Source organism: Bombus flavifrons, chromosome 15, assembly GCF_040668555.2.
Source record: "Bombus flavifrons isolate JBK064 chromosome 15, iyBomFlav1_principal, whole genome shotgun sequence".
Taxonomy (NCBI): Eukaryota; Metazoa; Arthropoda; class Insecta; order Hymenoptera; family Apidae; genus Bombus; species Bombus flavifrons.
In genome coordinates, this window is record NC_138456.1 from 9619224 (window position 1) to 9635385 (window position 16162).

The 16162-nt window shown below is 33.6% G+C and overlaps 1 non-coding gene across 1 annotated transcript; it reads left to right on the forward strand.

The window, feature by feature from the left end:
• The first annotated feature begins 15884 nt into the window (after nt 1-15884).
• On the forward strand, nt 15885-15958 carry TRNAI-AAU (transfer RNA isoleucine (anticodon AAU)). Its single transcript has one exon. It is a non-coding gene; the product is annotated as a tRNA-Ile (tRNA).
• Nucleotides 15959-16162: the final 204 nt, after the last annotated feature.

A 16162-nucleotide genomic window follows, 5' to 3' on the forward strand; every position in this document is an offset into this window, starting at 1 on the left:
GTAACATAAGCACAAAATTAATAAATCAGTAATTCATTTTTATATAATTATTTACATTATGATTACATTGGATATTGTTTACCAGAGTATTAAACAGCACATAAACATCATAAATACAACGTCAAACAATTGCTTGCTTTCTAATGGTTTCTATCGATTCATGTTCCACAAAGAAAAAAATTCTTATTCTTATACTTTGGTTGGTTTGTAAATTGCATTACAGCGTAGAAAGTTGTTTGTTGATCTTCAGTGTGAAAGCTCGCAGTTCAAATTTGCCAAGTCAGCAAATGAAACAAAAGAAATACCTAGAAATGTAAATAGAACTGTAGCAGACGGTTAATGAATTTCCCGTTGTTTCGCATGTTTAAAGTGGGACAATTAATTCTATACCCTTTATCAAATCGGAAATATACTTCGTGACGTAACAATTTCAAAACTTTGTCAACTTATCTTGAACTTTTCCTTCCCTAAATACGTTATTTCACAATTACTCGCACTTTTCCGGTTCTTTAAGAGCTAAGTTATTTTTCCATTATCATGTAACCCAGAATTTAAATAAAACGATGCTCAAATACAAGTTTTAAATCTTACTAGCGAGATGTCAGCATTCGCAGGAAATGCAGCATATTTCAAAACTTAGAAACAAGATCAAATGTGAATCTTTAAAATCTAAGATTTCAATCATTTATAAATTGCTAAATAACTAACATTTTCGTGATTTCCCAGATACAGTCTCTGTTCCATAGATATTCTCATTATAAACACAGATAAATTTTACTTTAATAACCACTTAAAAAAATAACTATGAATAGAGCGACTCAAGCTACGAAACGATATGCATACTAAACACAAGAAAATATGTTCAAGAACCATCCAACAGCGATAACGTCAAGAACGATTCCAAAAACATCGCAATCTTCTCAACCCACAATTTTCTCTGTTCATCGAGCAACGAGAATGTTCTTAACAAAACGATTTCTCCTCGAACCACCGGCTTTTCACCCTCGGTCGATAGTTATCGCGGTCAGAACAGACGAAAGATGTAACGACGTTGAAAAGAGGGTGATTCGAAGTCACTATCATTTTACACATCGACTTGGTCCATCGACCTCCAAACGGATGGAATCGTCTCCAAGCTCAATCACCCACCTCCTGTTCCACGTTCAGGATGATCCCTATGATCTGTGACTGTCCTGCATAGACCATCCCTCACCACAGAACATAGAGATGACCTTGTCTAATTCGGAAGAGCATCATAACCACGGCTAATGGACCACGCGGGACAGATCAATCTGTGTTACCTTCGTGCGAATTATTTTTCCCCCATCGAGCGAACTGTTTCGTTGTTTCGAGGTCGAGGGAAAAAGGATGAGGGTGAGGCGTCTGCAGAATGTTGGATGATGATTAGAGGAGATTGGTTGGCGGAATCGGAAAGCGAAAAATTGGACGTCGATTCGAGAAAGTTTGTTTTTCAATGTACATAGTAGATTTTTAGTGTATTGTAAAAGCAGCTTCGACGAGGATGGATTTATTTAGAGAAACGTAACCAGAGGTTTTTCTTTCCAAAACCATACTTGGATGAATGATGTGGGATTATTTATCATTGCAGGGGTTTATAATATTTCAAATATCGATGGTCTTTTGTGAAAATTTAGTGATTCTTTAATTTTTATATTTACTGTAATTGTATGGATGATTAATACAAGTCGTTTATTAATACCTGGAAGTTACGTATGGAAGATAATGTGAGAAAATATGTTCAATACCAGACGCTGTACAAAGTCGACCGCTCTCAATTGCATTTTTCATTACATTTTCACACACGTTTCAGAAGACATGTTCGCTATCGCTTCTCGAATATCACCTTTTGGCTCAATTGTGTTTGGTCTATTGATGTATATTTTATTTTTAAGAAAACCCCATAAGAAAAAGTCCGATCAAGTTAAATCACATGTTAGAGAAAAGCGGGAAATTCTTGGTATCAACATTAGAATGCCACACCACCGCTGTTATATATTTTTAACACAAAAGTGTAATTTTGATAAAAATTCTTAGTTAAATTTGGTTAAATTACAGAATACTGATTACACCAGTGAAATTACTAATATACATATTAATATAAATCATCCATAATTAAAATGTTTAGTTTTACGCTACCCATTCGGCACGGATTTACGAACATTTTCATATTTATGTTAGGAGTGTTTGACGACGATACCATAAGAGATATGATACGCTGATTTATTATCGCAGATAGAAGTGAAATTTTGTTAATGTAAAACACGAGACGCTCTGAAAAGAGCAACATGGCAAAAAAGTTAATAAAGTTTCGCTAATTTTCACGAATACTTATGCAAGATACTTTTCAAGGGAAAACATTTATTGTACCTTTGTAAATATCAGCGAAGCTGTAACATCTCTCTCTCTCTCTCTCTCTCTCTCTGCTCTGCTCTGCTCTATATTCTTGCGCAATAAGTAGCTGAATTTATATACCTATATATCAACGTCCATTTCATCATAAAGAAAATATTGTATTCATTTTAAAACAAATTTTAAAACAGCAAAAGAAGATGACCCAATGTTAATCTGTATAAAAATATGTCGAAAAATTGAACAAAGAAGATCAAGAAAAATCCTCGGAATTAACTTTTAACTTTAAAACCAAAAAATCAGTTATTTCGAAGTACTTTTCTCTTTATATTGTTGCAATTCAACTTTCTTTGTAGCACAGACAAATTACTAATTTATATATAGCAAATATGGAAATATGTGAAAAAATGAACTCAATATAATAAGTGAATGTTTCAATACCATACTTATCTTTGTTACACGTATCTATTACACGTATTATACATGTATCTTTATTGCGTGATTTATTCTCCACTTTTCTCTTTTAGGGGAAAGCTTTCTTTCCCTTATATTCATTTGAATTCCTTTTCATTTATGTTTGTACTATACACATTATACATCCTGCCTAAATTTTCATATCATATTTACATTTTCTTTTCAAATTTTCTTAGTATACCTTCCTTTTCGTACTCTAATTTACCCTAATTCTACTTTAATTCTACCTTACAATGTAATAATTGGACCGCAGATGTTTATATAAATTCATGTTATTAGGAATGAATTTACATAAACATCTGTAATTTGACTACAACGATTTTATATTTCGTACAACCCATTTTTTCGCTTTTAAGATTCCCATGTAATAATATTTTCGTACAATAATAATAATGTAACTCACTGAACAATCACACTAATCAACCATGAATCGATTTCTGCATTTCAATTATTTATCATTTTTTTCATTAAATATTTTTTATAACCAATCACGATACAAACCTCACCAATAATCAAAACTTACAACACGTTCTTCGCTAACGTACAGTGAATGACAGTAAAACGGGGAGTAATGGCGGGAATTTGAAAACGAATCATCCAAGAGCAAACACGACGCCATCGATTATTTTTAGTCGATGCCGTTTGTCAGTACATTTTGCGTTAATTCCTGTAATCGAGGGGGCACCGAATCAACGGTCGATGTTTCATCCGACGTTTTCAACATGGACGTCGAAAATTTGAAAATCCAAGCGCGAAACGTGTCTTCCACGGCCGCAAAACCGCGTTACGTAAATCCTTCCGCGTCACTTTCGCGCAAATTGTTATTTATCGAGTGGCAAAGTTTACCTAGAGCTCGCACTGCACCTGCCACGCTACGCCACGCCGTATCCTTTTTCCTCGTTTGTCGAACTGTCCAACTGTAACTTGACATACTATTCCGCAATAGTATGAAAGGCATCCTGATCAAACTACGGTGGCTCGCGAAAGTATTCGCATAATTACTATAGAAAACTTTTACGTATATAATGCGCATGTTATATAAAACAGTTTGAAATTTCATTGGTATTATAACGAGGCGCGACTGATCGATGATCATATTGGTGATATTTGAAATCAATCTGAAAATAGAGAAGTTGCAAGATATATATATATATATATATATATATATATACACTGCAAACTTATATTTAGTAAGAAATTAGTATACAGCATGAATAGCCACTTTAAGCACATGATAAGTATTGAGGATAATCAGACTGAATGATGAGATTTATTAATGTTAGGGACGATTGCCTTCTTAAATACTTTTGCGATCTCTGCAAAATATATGCTTGTACTAAATATCTTGTAATTTTTGTATACATTTCCACAATCATTTAGAAACAGAAATTTTAGAAATATACATATGTACGATAGCAATAAAAAGTATTGGTGCGCCATTACATTTATTATAGGGTGTGCATAGTAATTAATTAGGTCCAAGTATTTTATACGATTTGCTAGTGCTCTCATATGATAGAAAACATTTGATACTATGAAAATGGAGGGTAGAATCCGATAAAAAGAACGTTTCATTGGAAAATAAGGGCGTGTGTCAATACTTTTTGTAGCCACTGTAATCATAATACTGTCATTATAGTGCTAATGAAATTTCAAAATTATTAAACAACACGCACAATATTATACATACAAATTTTCTATGGTAGGTGTACGAATACTTTTGCAATCCACTCTACCTGTGTAGAATCAAATAATTATCGTGAAACAATTGATTCAACGAAACTTTGTGGTTGCAGAAAGTTTGACTTGAATGATGGAAGTTTGTTGGTAGAGTTTTACGCTCAATAATGGTGTTATAAATCGCGCTCGCGCAAGAAAGATGATTGTTCCTGAAGAAATACGTTAAAAGTGTAAAGTGTTACTGTTTTGTATAGTATGTTGGTTTGGAGGAGGTTGGTTTACAAATTTTTAATTTGTTGGGTGCATACTTGTATTCAGTAATAGTATTGCAATTTATGTTTTCGTAAGAAGGAGTGTTATTTATGAATGTTTTGCATGGATTTCTGGTTTGAGAATTGCTAATTTATTGGATGCATTTTTAATTTTTAATTGGATAAATTTTTAATTCTCTGTGAGTATTGAATGACATTCTAAGTATTGAATGATGGCATTCGAATTTATATTCTCATAAGAAAATTCAATAACTCTCTTTTATCATAAAATATCTTTGATAACAATTTCTAAGGATATGTAATATTTCTTTGCAAAATTAATGTCGACTATTAACATTCCATTCATCATACAATTTAAATTATAACTCAAACAGAACATGTTTGAGTACATATTTCAGAAGCTGGTTATTCCAATGTTAAATTGCAATTACTAAGAACATAGAGGTGCTTTTGATAAAATTAATGTTGTCTTTAACGAAGATCAGCTTTATCACATAGTTTTAATTATAATTATTCATACACAGCATATTTAACTGCATACTACAGTTTCATTAATCTGGCGTTAAATTATGCCTAAAATCTAGTACCCGTTACATAAACACGAACTCGTTACCAGACTCATTTCATATGGACGCAAAAAACTACATCAAAATCATGAAACGCACTAAACCGAAGCTCCGTTTCACAAAGAATCGACTTCAAAGATCCGTTGGCTGCGCGGTTACCGGAAAATGGCTACACAGATGGTTCTCCGCGCAGCCGAATCTTTTGTTACAAAAAATCATCATCGGGGAGCACGATTGTGAGTGCAATTTAACAGACTTCTGTGCATTCACGATCTCTTTTGCGCGTCTAATTGATCAATTGTTCTGTGGTATTCTCGTTGACTCACAGAAAACACGGTTGAGAACCACTGACGCTCGAACACGAAGTGAGCGCGCACTCGACCGATTTTTCAAAGCCATTTTCCTCGAAAACGAAGGCTCGCGCGAAAAAATTTCATTCTACATTTTCGACGTGTTTTGTCACGAAGAATCGGCTTCCTTTACCGCGATGATGTCCTGAATTACGCGCATACCCCGTATAATGCTTGTATTTTCAGCGTGCCACGTCCATTGCTCCATTCGACCGATTCGTTCATCGACAAATTGATCTACAATAGAAATTTCGCTTTAGTCGCTTTAACGGCGAGCTACGCTAACACTTGTATTTTTAATTTCTGCCGTGTACTCAAACCTGCTGCCTAGATTTCAGCTTTGCCACGTTAAAATAATTAAATTCATTTCTGGAAATGAAGGAGCTCGCTAGAAGGACAACTTTTGTTGGAACGATTGAATTGAACATTTTAAACTATTTTTAAGGTATTAATAGCGTAAAATAAACTGTTCGAGGCAACATTTGCTTATGAAAAGGAGGAGTACGCACATTAATTGCTAAAAATTTATTATTATTTTTCTAATTGTTGCTAGAATATAATGAATATCTGATTAATATTTGCATTAGTTGTGAATCATGCTACAGATTTATTAATTATATTTATAACTGGGATCATATAATGTTGGTTATATTATTATTTATTATGATTTACTTATTTAATGTGAATGCTACAAATATAAACAGAAATCCCTCTACTTCAACGAATATTGGGATACAAATTTTGTTACATAATTTCTATTCTAAACTTTTGGATAGTCATGTATTTCTCCAAACTGCCCACGTACCAAGTTCTGAAGATCTTGTTACATTTTTTTAATTTTAATTAATCGAATGTTTTATATATTTTCCATGACGTAGCAAAATGAATATTTATTGAAATATTTGCAGTGAAAGCTTTTTTTAATAAATATTGTAATCGCTTCATAAATGACGAACACACAAATAAACATTTATTGACATGTATACGATGGAATAAAATGTAAAAATAGGAATACGACAAAATGGTCGGATGCGAAACATGATTGATGTTTTGCAGCAAATACTATGTGAAAAGCGTAGATACATGAAGAAACAAGACAATATAAACGAAAGAATACTACTCATTTTCTACAATTATACAGACGTGACATACATTTTACTTGTTCTAATTTATTTTTATCGAAAATTATCTTAATTACTTTCCTATAAATATCTTCTGGATCTTCTTACGTCATCTATTCATACAAATAACCGAAATCTACTGTGAAATCATTAATTGCGCAATAGTATATCATACATGCGACATACTACATGACACGTCCAATTTGTTTATTTAGCAAATTTTGTACATCTACGTCAACAGAATTGTGCAGCACGTTGCATAAAACTATCATAACGAAACATGCAGCGATCGATTTTCTATACATCGCGTGATGATGAACCCGTTAATTCGTACATTTTAGTAAAATTCACATACTGTTACTATAAATCGGTCAAATTGTTCGGATACTCACGAGCATTAGTAAATGTCATCATTATATTAGGTTAGTATATATGAAATGTCATTCCTGCGGCGTTTGAGTTAGACCGGCTACGACCAGCCATTTTACAATTTTGCAATTGTTATCAACAATATTAGCGGAAAAGAAATTTGCTGCAATACATGTACATCAAACGCCAACGAGGTTTACAATAGAGATATTGTAATCCCATTATCAATTATCGCAGATATTTATTCCTTTGTCTGAATTTAAATTTATAAAACAAAAGAAAAATGTCACAACAGTTGTTGAAGAATATCAATTTAGGATCTGAAGAAGGTTATGCACATGTCTTATTTGTTCAAGGTTGGTTTGTAAAATTAAGAAGACAAGTAAACGCTAACGCTGTTGGAGGATGGTTGGAGGACGGTAAGACTTACTGCGTCGAAAGTAGTCAGATAAAAATATCGAATAAAGCTACAATATGAAATTTTGTAACGTCGTTCGTATTTCTTTAAATTTTGTATCTACACATTTGCACCTTTTCAAACAATTATTATTAATTACTAATTTTCTAACATTTCTTTAGTAACTTTGAACAAATTGTCACCGAATGAAGAAGCTGTAAAAATAACATTGGAAGTATCGTCTAAATCAATTACCGACGATTCCTAAAAGAGCCTATTCTCTTCTCTTCTTTACTCTTCTTTTGGCATTTAAATCGCATTAAGTCATTTGCAAAACCTCGTAAAAACGGGCCATCTGCCGCAGAAACAACGTATACTCATCGATTCGGGAGATTTCCAATGTTTTCAGGTATTTTATTCTCTCTCTTTCTGTCTCTTTATATTTTCCCGATTGTACATAGGACAGCTTGGTCCGATCGCCCGTTTCAGACCAGGTTTAATGCAGACTTTTCCCATTTGGAACTTCCAAACTGCTGGAATCCATGTCCCAGTGATTTTTATTAGCCGTATTTTACTAGTAATGACCGCACGCATGGATTTTCGCTGAGGAATCGGTGAATAATCGCTTCCGGTTTGCGTTGCCACTAACCGACGCCGACGAACAGCCAACGACTGGTCGATAGCACTTCGACCAAAAGTGCTTTCATTAAAATGTAACAGCGAAATAATCACGTTGATCGGCCGTTACCTTGCGTTAACCAGTCACGAACGAATTTAAACAACAAATAACAGAGGCTAAAAGAAAGAGGGAAACAAGAAGGAAAAAATTATCAATGAAGGAAGCGTTCCGTAACGATCTAGAAACATGCCGTGTTTCATTTCGTTTGAATATTTCTGAGGAGAGCTTTGAATATAGAGAGACGTTTATTCAGTTCGTTCGAGCTGTTTATAAATGCTTTGAGAAATGTATTTTTAAGCATAATGGAACTTTGATCAAGCAAAAAGATTCGACTCTATTAAGAACATTTTAATCCTTTCAATGGTAAGTAGGTTTTGGAAATGTATTGGGCAGTAATACATCTGTGAGTTTTGTTGAATAAGTCAAAGATCTTTTTATTATACTTATTGATTTGATTAGGCAATTATTAAAATTGCCTAATCAAATTGTTTTATATAGTATGTGGACAAAATTGAAACATGCGAGTTCCTGATGCTATATAATGTTATGTGAGAAGATACGTATAATTTCTTCGTTATCAGAATTCAAATATTACCTTTACAAACTTGGTGTAATAGTTGCTTTTTCTTCGGAAAATATTTTCCGACGGATTAACTGTTGGATCGTACAAAGATATACTTCGCGGCTTTTATCAATTTGTAACCATTAATTTTTATTTTGTGAAACTGAAACTCGAAGATATTGTATATTTTATTCATTTTGTACATTGTGATGTGTTTGTCAATTCTTTTGTTGTGTTTTCGTTAATTAAACTTTGCTAAAAATAGTTTCGAGGTGCTTAGTATTTTTTTAGTAGCACAAGTAATATATGCTATTCGTTTATTATTCGACAAAAAAGTAAAGTCAGAATAATTTTGTTAGAAAATATATTTTAAATTGAACGTAAAATATTGCCTTCCTACAATACGTATTCTCGCAGTTAAATCGAATTTCAAACGACAAACACTTGTAAAATACCGGCGATACAAGCTACCAACCGAAAGCAACACCAACGATATTTATACCCATTAACAGAAAACCAGAACGAAAGCTGAAGCACAATACACTGTGCACGAGCGACGTTCCATTAGCATAAATCGCCAAGCGGAGAACGATAAAAGCTACAAACGGGTCCTGTTTTCTAATTACGAAACCAGACCCGCCCATAGTCGTGTCTCATTATGAATCTTACCAACGTCCAGTGCTTGAAACACGGACAATAAAAGGTTATATGTCATCCAAACATTGGTAATTTATTCGAATAGATTAAACGAACGATTTATTGAATTTATTAGCCTAGAATTTAGTAGATAATAACTCATACATATACGTAATGATTTCGCTATATCGATTTGATACTTCGATTTCTGAACCTTTCTCTTTTTCAATAAATATTTCTATCTTCTGGTAAATTTGTATATTTATAAAACTGAGCATTTTCCCTTTTGTATATGATTTTACTTTTTCAACTTTTATACCGAGTGTTATAGACTTCTCCAGCCAAACTTTATTGATATATTCTATAATCAGAATAAATCAAGGAAAAAATGTTATATCAATAATTGTACATAGAATATATGTACTCCTAGAATATATAGACAAAGTTTAAAAAAACTGGGCATATCCTATATAATGGAAATAAAAAATGATTTATTAATAATCTATGATTGCTGATTCTATTATGCATGCTGGTTGATTCAATTATATAAGAGTCATGCATTCAATTATATCAGACAAGTCTCATACGCTGGTTTGAGACTTTTGCGCATTACTGTACGTTTTACACGTGACCTCCGTGATTAGTTCACAGCTGCCATGTGTCATAGCAGACCGAGTGTCAACGATGCAGTTCGTACGTCACGAACAGACATACGGGTTCATTAGACGAGTCGATCAGATGAGGTTCTGTGAAAGATTGTAGCTTGTATTGCGTGTATCCTGCGGGATGTCTATCGAAGATCAAGACAAGATAGGATTGCTTCACTGTTAATCTGCTAATTGAGTCATTCCTCAACCAGAAGCTCCTCTAATCTTACAGTAATTATATAATTTAGAAAGTAAAGACGCTCTATTTATAAAAGATCTTCTAGGATCAGGATGTCTTCAAAATATTCAAATGAATCGGAACCTTTTTCAATCTTTGAGTAATTATTATGCCGAAGGTCTTCGCTAGTATTATAAAACTATTTTCCAATTGATACCTTCGCAATATAGAGCTAGCTATTGGTCGAAACATTTATTAATTATGTAATTCTTTACCTATCTATCTATCTATTTATTTACCTACTTATAAGTGATTCGAGTATCGAAGGATAACTAGATCATTATATTAGTATTATGTCTCTTGAGACAGCCGACATATGTCGAAGTGTGTTGAAATACACGCATTGCCTTCTAGATTTCACCAAATCGGAATGGGATCTCAACAGCCAAGATGGGCTGTACTGATTCCTTCATTAATGCAAACTATTGCCAATGTCGATATCAATCTACACACGTTGTAACTTGCTTCGTGAAACTTGAGGATTCCTAGGGATTGATTGATGAGTCTCGTAACAGATTGCTTAAGCCTTAAGAAATCGCGAGACTATCTTCCATCTTGAAGGAAAATATACAGGTACATTTTGACCTTTACATTTTGATTAATGACATGTAGATGTTTTATTCGGCAATAATGAAAACCGATCCGCGTCATCACGTTCCCGACCCGTCGATTGAATCTTTCTTTCTCAATTCTACACCTCTATGTCGGTACGAATAATTTTTTGACTTGCTGATTCTGACGCCAACAATGTACCCCTCCCCACCACTTTACCTTAAAAAAAGAACACTCTATAAACTGGAAACTAGGTCAGCAATCAGCCAGGCTCACACTCTGCCTCACACCCCTCACGCGGAACACGCTGCTGTACGAGCCGAACTACCGGTCGCCATAATATAGGCTCGTTGACGAGTATCGCCAAGCTTTGCCAGCGCCAGTTTACGCGTCGTTTCCCTATACAACCGCAACCAAACGGTAGAATGGATAGGAACGGTGGGGCTGGGGTCGTAGCAGCGCGTGGGATGGCGTTGGCGGTTATTGAATTATTAATTAAGTCGGTTAATTAATAAACGATAGGCCACAGACCCAGGCAGTTGGCCAAGCCCTGGAATGCCAACTTCCAACCACTCGTTTTACGCGATCGTCACCCTCAACCGCCATTTCCAATCCTCTTACACTTCTGCTTTCATATATCTTCGATATTAGACAGCGGCCAAAGCTGACTTTCTCTTCTTCTTTATTCTCTTTCCTTCTTCTATAACCTTCTATTTCTCATTTTGCCTCTTCTTCATCTTTTTTCTTCGTCTGCTGCCGTCCTCCTCCTCCTCTTTGTTTCTCGTTATTTATTTTATTATACCTTTTTCGAAGATAGTGGCAGATCCTCCATTTTTTTAGGTTCATTCCGCACCTGTACATCTTCATTCGCCGAGGGAAATTAATGTTTCCTTGGAACATGAGTTTCCCTTTCTCTCCGGGTATCTTCGCGGCAAATTATTAATCGTCTCACCGCGTCATGAAGTGTAGCAACGACGAGATTCTCTTCTTCGGCAAGCGTTGCGTATAATTCTTAATTTCTGTCCTGGCGTCACCTTTTCTATCGTATTTTTGTAAGAAACTAATTTTCAGCTGGGATAATTCGTTTAGTTCTTATCCTCTTTTATTTTAGATACCTTTCTAAAAGCAAATTTTTGATTGGGAAAATTAATTTGGTTGTCATTTTCCTCTTTTATGTTTTCAGGCAGCTAATTTTTCAGTGAAGACATTGGTTTCACTGTCATCTTTCTTTCCTAATTTGTTTAAAAATCTAATTTGTGATTGGGAAAATTCAAACCTTGAGTTGGTTGTCAATACGACTTTAAATTTATATTAGTAAGGGCTTTAGATATTGATTTCACTATCGTTTGTTTTCTAATTTTCTTAAAGAATTAGTTTTGAGAAAGTTAGCTTTAAATTATTTTTAAATTTGATTTAGTTGTTATCTGTTTTCCTAATTTTTAAGGATCTAACTTTATGGGAGAAAACTTGATTTCACTGTCATCTTGTATTCTTAACTTTTCAGCAGGCTAATTTTCGGTTGAGAAAATTTATTTGATTGTCATCTCTTTTTATAATTAATTGCTGGCTGGGGAAATTAGCAGAGCTGGTTACGTTCTGATAGTAATAGAAGAGGATGAAATCGACGGTTTGTACGATATTTGTTACTGATCGAGTGGTAATTAATAGCAGTTTAATGATGCAGGTTTGAGCAAATTTGATGGAAGATAACAATATGCCAGATTGAAGGGTATTAACGATAATACGCAATTTGATGGATTAGATGCAGGATGATTCCAAAGCAATTGAATTTCATAAGCTGTATATCGATCGGAATTTTACCTTGTAACTAAACGTCATCAGTTTAATTAGCGTACTCGAAATTTGATTATTCTTTGATCTTTAAATATATATAATCAAATATATAACATATTATTATTACTTGTCAATTTATTAGTTATCATTATTTGATTGAACTTTAATAATAATTAAAATAAATTGATATATAATATTATTAATTTATACCTGTTAAATATCGATTATTGTACATAGTTAGCCCCGTCGCTTACCCTCTTCAAGAAATTTTTCTATCGTTAAGAAATCTTCTTTAGGTTTGAGAAAAATATGAAAAAATCATTAGGGATATACGTAAATAATTTTATCTTAAAGTTGTTCTTAAAGTATTATAAGTATAAAGTGAGCCAAGACAAAGATGAAACCGAGACATAAAAATTCGAAGACCGTAACAGAGTTAATTTCTATTCTCATCTGTGTGATTATCGTCTTTATGCATCAATGGAACAAATATAGTGATAAAAAAGGAGCAAAGATAAAAATTGTGTAGTAAGATTTTGAAAACATTTTAATTTCATAATGGAAAATAAAGTTCCATTTTGGTTATAAACATTCTGCAAATTTATTATGCATCGAAATATTTCTATTATAATTAAACGCTACTTCATTTTGTAACAACGATGGATAATAAATATTGCTATTATTTGCAAGTAGATATATGGTAACTATGCAATCCAGAAGTCTGACCGCTGATTTTCATTACCGATTTCCCGGGAACCTCGATTTCAGCGTGTTTAATTCGAAAAGGCAAATATTTTGGTTGTCGGCAACGGTATTTATAAAATTTGTTACAAAAATCGTTGATTTTTCAACGGACTGATATTTGACCACGAGATAAACGTTATATCTATGATATCTGCTCGTTCGCAAAACACCAGTTAGCTTACGCAAATATTTATAAAGCCAGACGCAAAAGCAGAAACGTTCGAATTTATTTTTCGTTGCAATTGTGATGTTAAAAGTGCGAGACAGAATGACGGTCACTGTCATCGACAAGTTGTAATTTCTGCTTCCATCATTTCTTTCTTTATCATATTTGTTTCTTTTTACTATATTCTTTTTATTTTTGTTTTTTTTTTTAACTAGTTTCGTCATCGAATTAATTTTAATCACATGTAAATCACGATAACCATAAAATTGTGTCGTAATGCCATTAAAAAATCACTCCACTGATGTAACAATTGTGGAATATTTTATTCCAGGTTTGTTATTATAATTTTAGTTATATAGCTTTCGGGCCCGGTGTATCGCTTACACGGGTCCCGGGCCCCTCTCGATCGCAGTCGGGACGGTCATCGTGGAGGTTTTAGTCGGTTGGAGTCCGGCACTACCACGCCGCTTTTCCCCAGAAGCGACCTGGTATCCGTGCGGATTTCCTCCACGTTAATAAAAAAAAAAAAAAAAGCCAAAGAGATACCGTAGAATACAAATTACGTTAAATAATAACTTAATTACGTATCAAATTTTAATCCACGTATTGCGTTCTATAAATGGAGACATTAGTTTGATATCTTAATCGATGTCTTGACTTCAGACAGATTATAGTAAAGAAAATATATTAATACGAATTATAGTTTACTTACAAATTAAATGTCTATTGCGTTTTATAAATGAATTTTCACGGATACAATAAATAAATACAATGAATAAATGAATTTATATCATAATGAGATTACTTTTCAATATTTAATAAGTCAATTCGTCTTTCGATCTTCAAAATTTAATTAAAGAGCCCGATTGAAAATATTTGATAAAAAAGAAATTTCTATCAAATGTTCCAAGAATGCTAAATTCATTTCATGTATGTAAATTGCCTTGTTTTGAATAATTACTATCGCAAACAATAAAAAGGGCCAGTTAAAGTGTATTGTTTCGTTTCATCGACTATTATTCAATTTATCTAAAATGCAAATTCGATATCAGTTTGCTGATGCACGTAATATAGTCACACGCATATTCGAAGGGCGCATAACGCGAAATCGGACGTAATGTAATTTCCATACAGAAACAATCAAAGTAGAGACTCGAATGAAACTCATAAAATACTTCTACGGGCATTTACGCGGTTGTGCAATTTTTTTCTACAACATTTCTGAGCTTCGTGACGTTTTATCGGGATAGCTTTTAATCATCGTGCCGCGTTTCTTCCGGGCACCCGTTAGATAAAAGTTAGATGTGCGACAAACGTGGTGTAAGCTAGGGGAGAATGGCGGAAAGTACCAACGCGATACGATAAGCTAGAGGTACTCGTACGTTGAAAAAAAAAAAAAAACGAAACCAAAAATGGAGAAATATCATAACTACATATATGTCACATGGAAATATAATATACCGAGTGGCCTCGATCTGGGCCGTAAACTCATTTCTGGTATGTTACACGACTTAAAACTTCGCCATCGTGGTCTCCTGTACTCTAGATTTAAGGCCTCTTCAAGACGTCTATTCCTTCCGCTTTATTTTTATCTTCAAAGAGAGGAATAAGTACAAACTGTGACAATATAAGTATTATAATTTCTACATTTACTTGTTTAATTTTTATTTAATTTAACTTTCTCAGTTGTTTGCAAGTTTTATTTTTATAATAAAAATATTGTAAATATATATTGTAACATCACCTATTTCAGTTTTAGTTCCGGTCTATCATAATTTTGTTACATTTAGTTACTTAATTCGTAACATGCTAACGCGAATATTGTTGCATGCAATTAAATTGTTTGCTTGTTTGATAGATAACAAGACATTGATAACGAACGAGTGAAGAACGCAATTAATATGAGGTATAACCCCAAAAGCAACCTGTTGCCAGCGGTAATATATAAGGCGGTTGATCGTATCGTTGGGAAATTTGTGCTTCTCGAGCTTTCTGATCCTTGTCTGGCGTTTCTTCTTGCTTTTAATGTTGTTCTCACTTCACGATTATTGCTTATTTATGGACTTACCAATTTCAAACGCAAAGTTTTCCAGTTATCTTTATCCTTCTAAATGAGAACTTGGGCACATTGCGGTAATTGTTATCGGCAATTGATTCTCCACTATCATAATGATTAATTTGTTGAATCTTTTTCGTGATTTATGATAATTAATTATGATACGTGAGTATTTTCTTCACTAGTAAGATTACAACTTGTTTTTTCAACTGGCTCATTAGCTCAGTTGGTTAGAGCGTCGTGCTAATAACGCGAAGGTCGTGGGTTCGATCCCCTCATGAGCCAAAAAAAAGTAAGATTATTCGACACGGGGTTATTGTGTTTATTCTCTGAATCTTATCTTTTCTTTTACAAAAACTTTCTGCATCGAAGCAATCGATAAACTTGCTGCTATCGCCTCTAAATTCTTGAAAAAACAAGAATCAGAAATCACTACTAAACACAGTATAACCAAACAAACCCTAGTCCTAAACATATTAAATCCTCTTT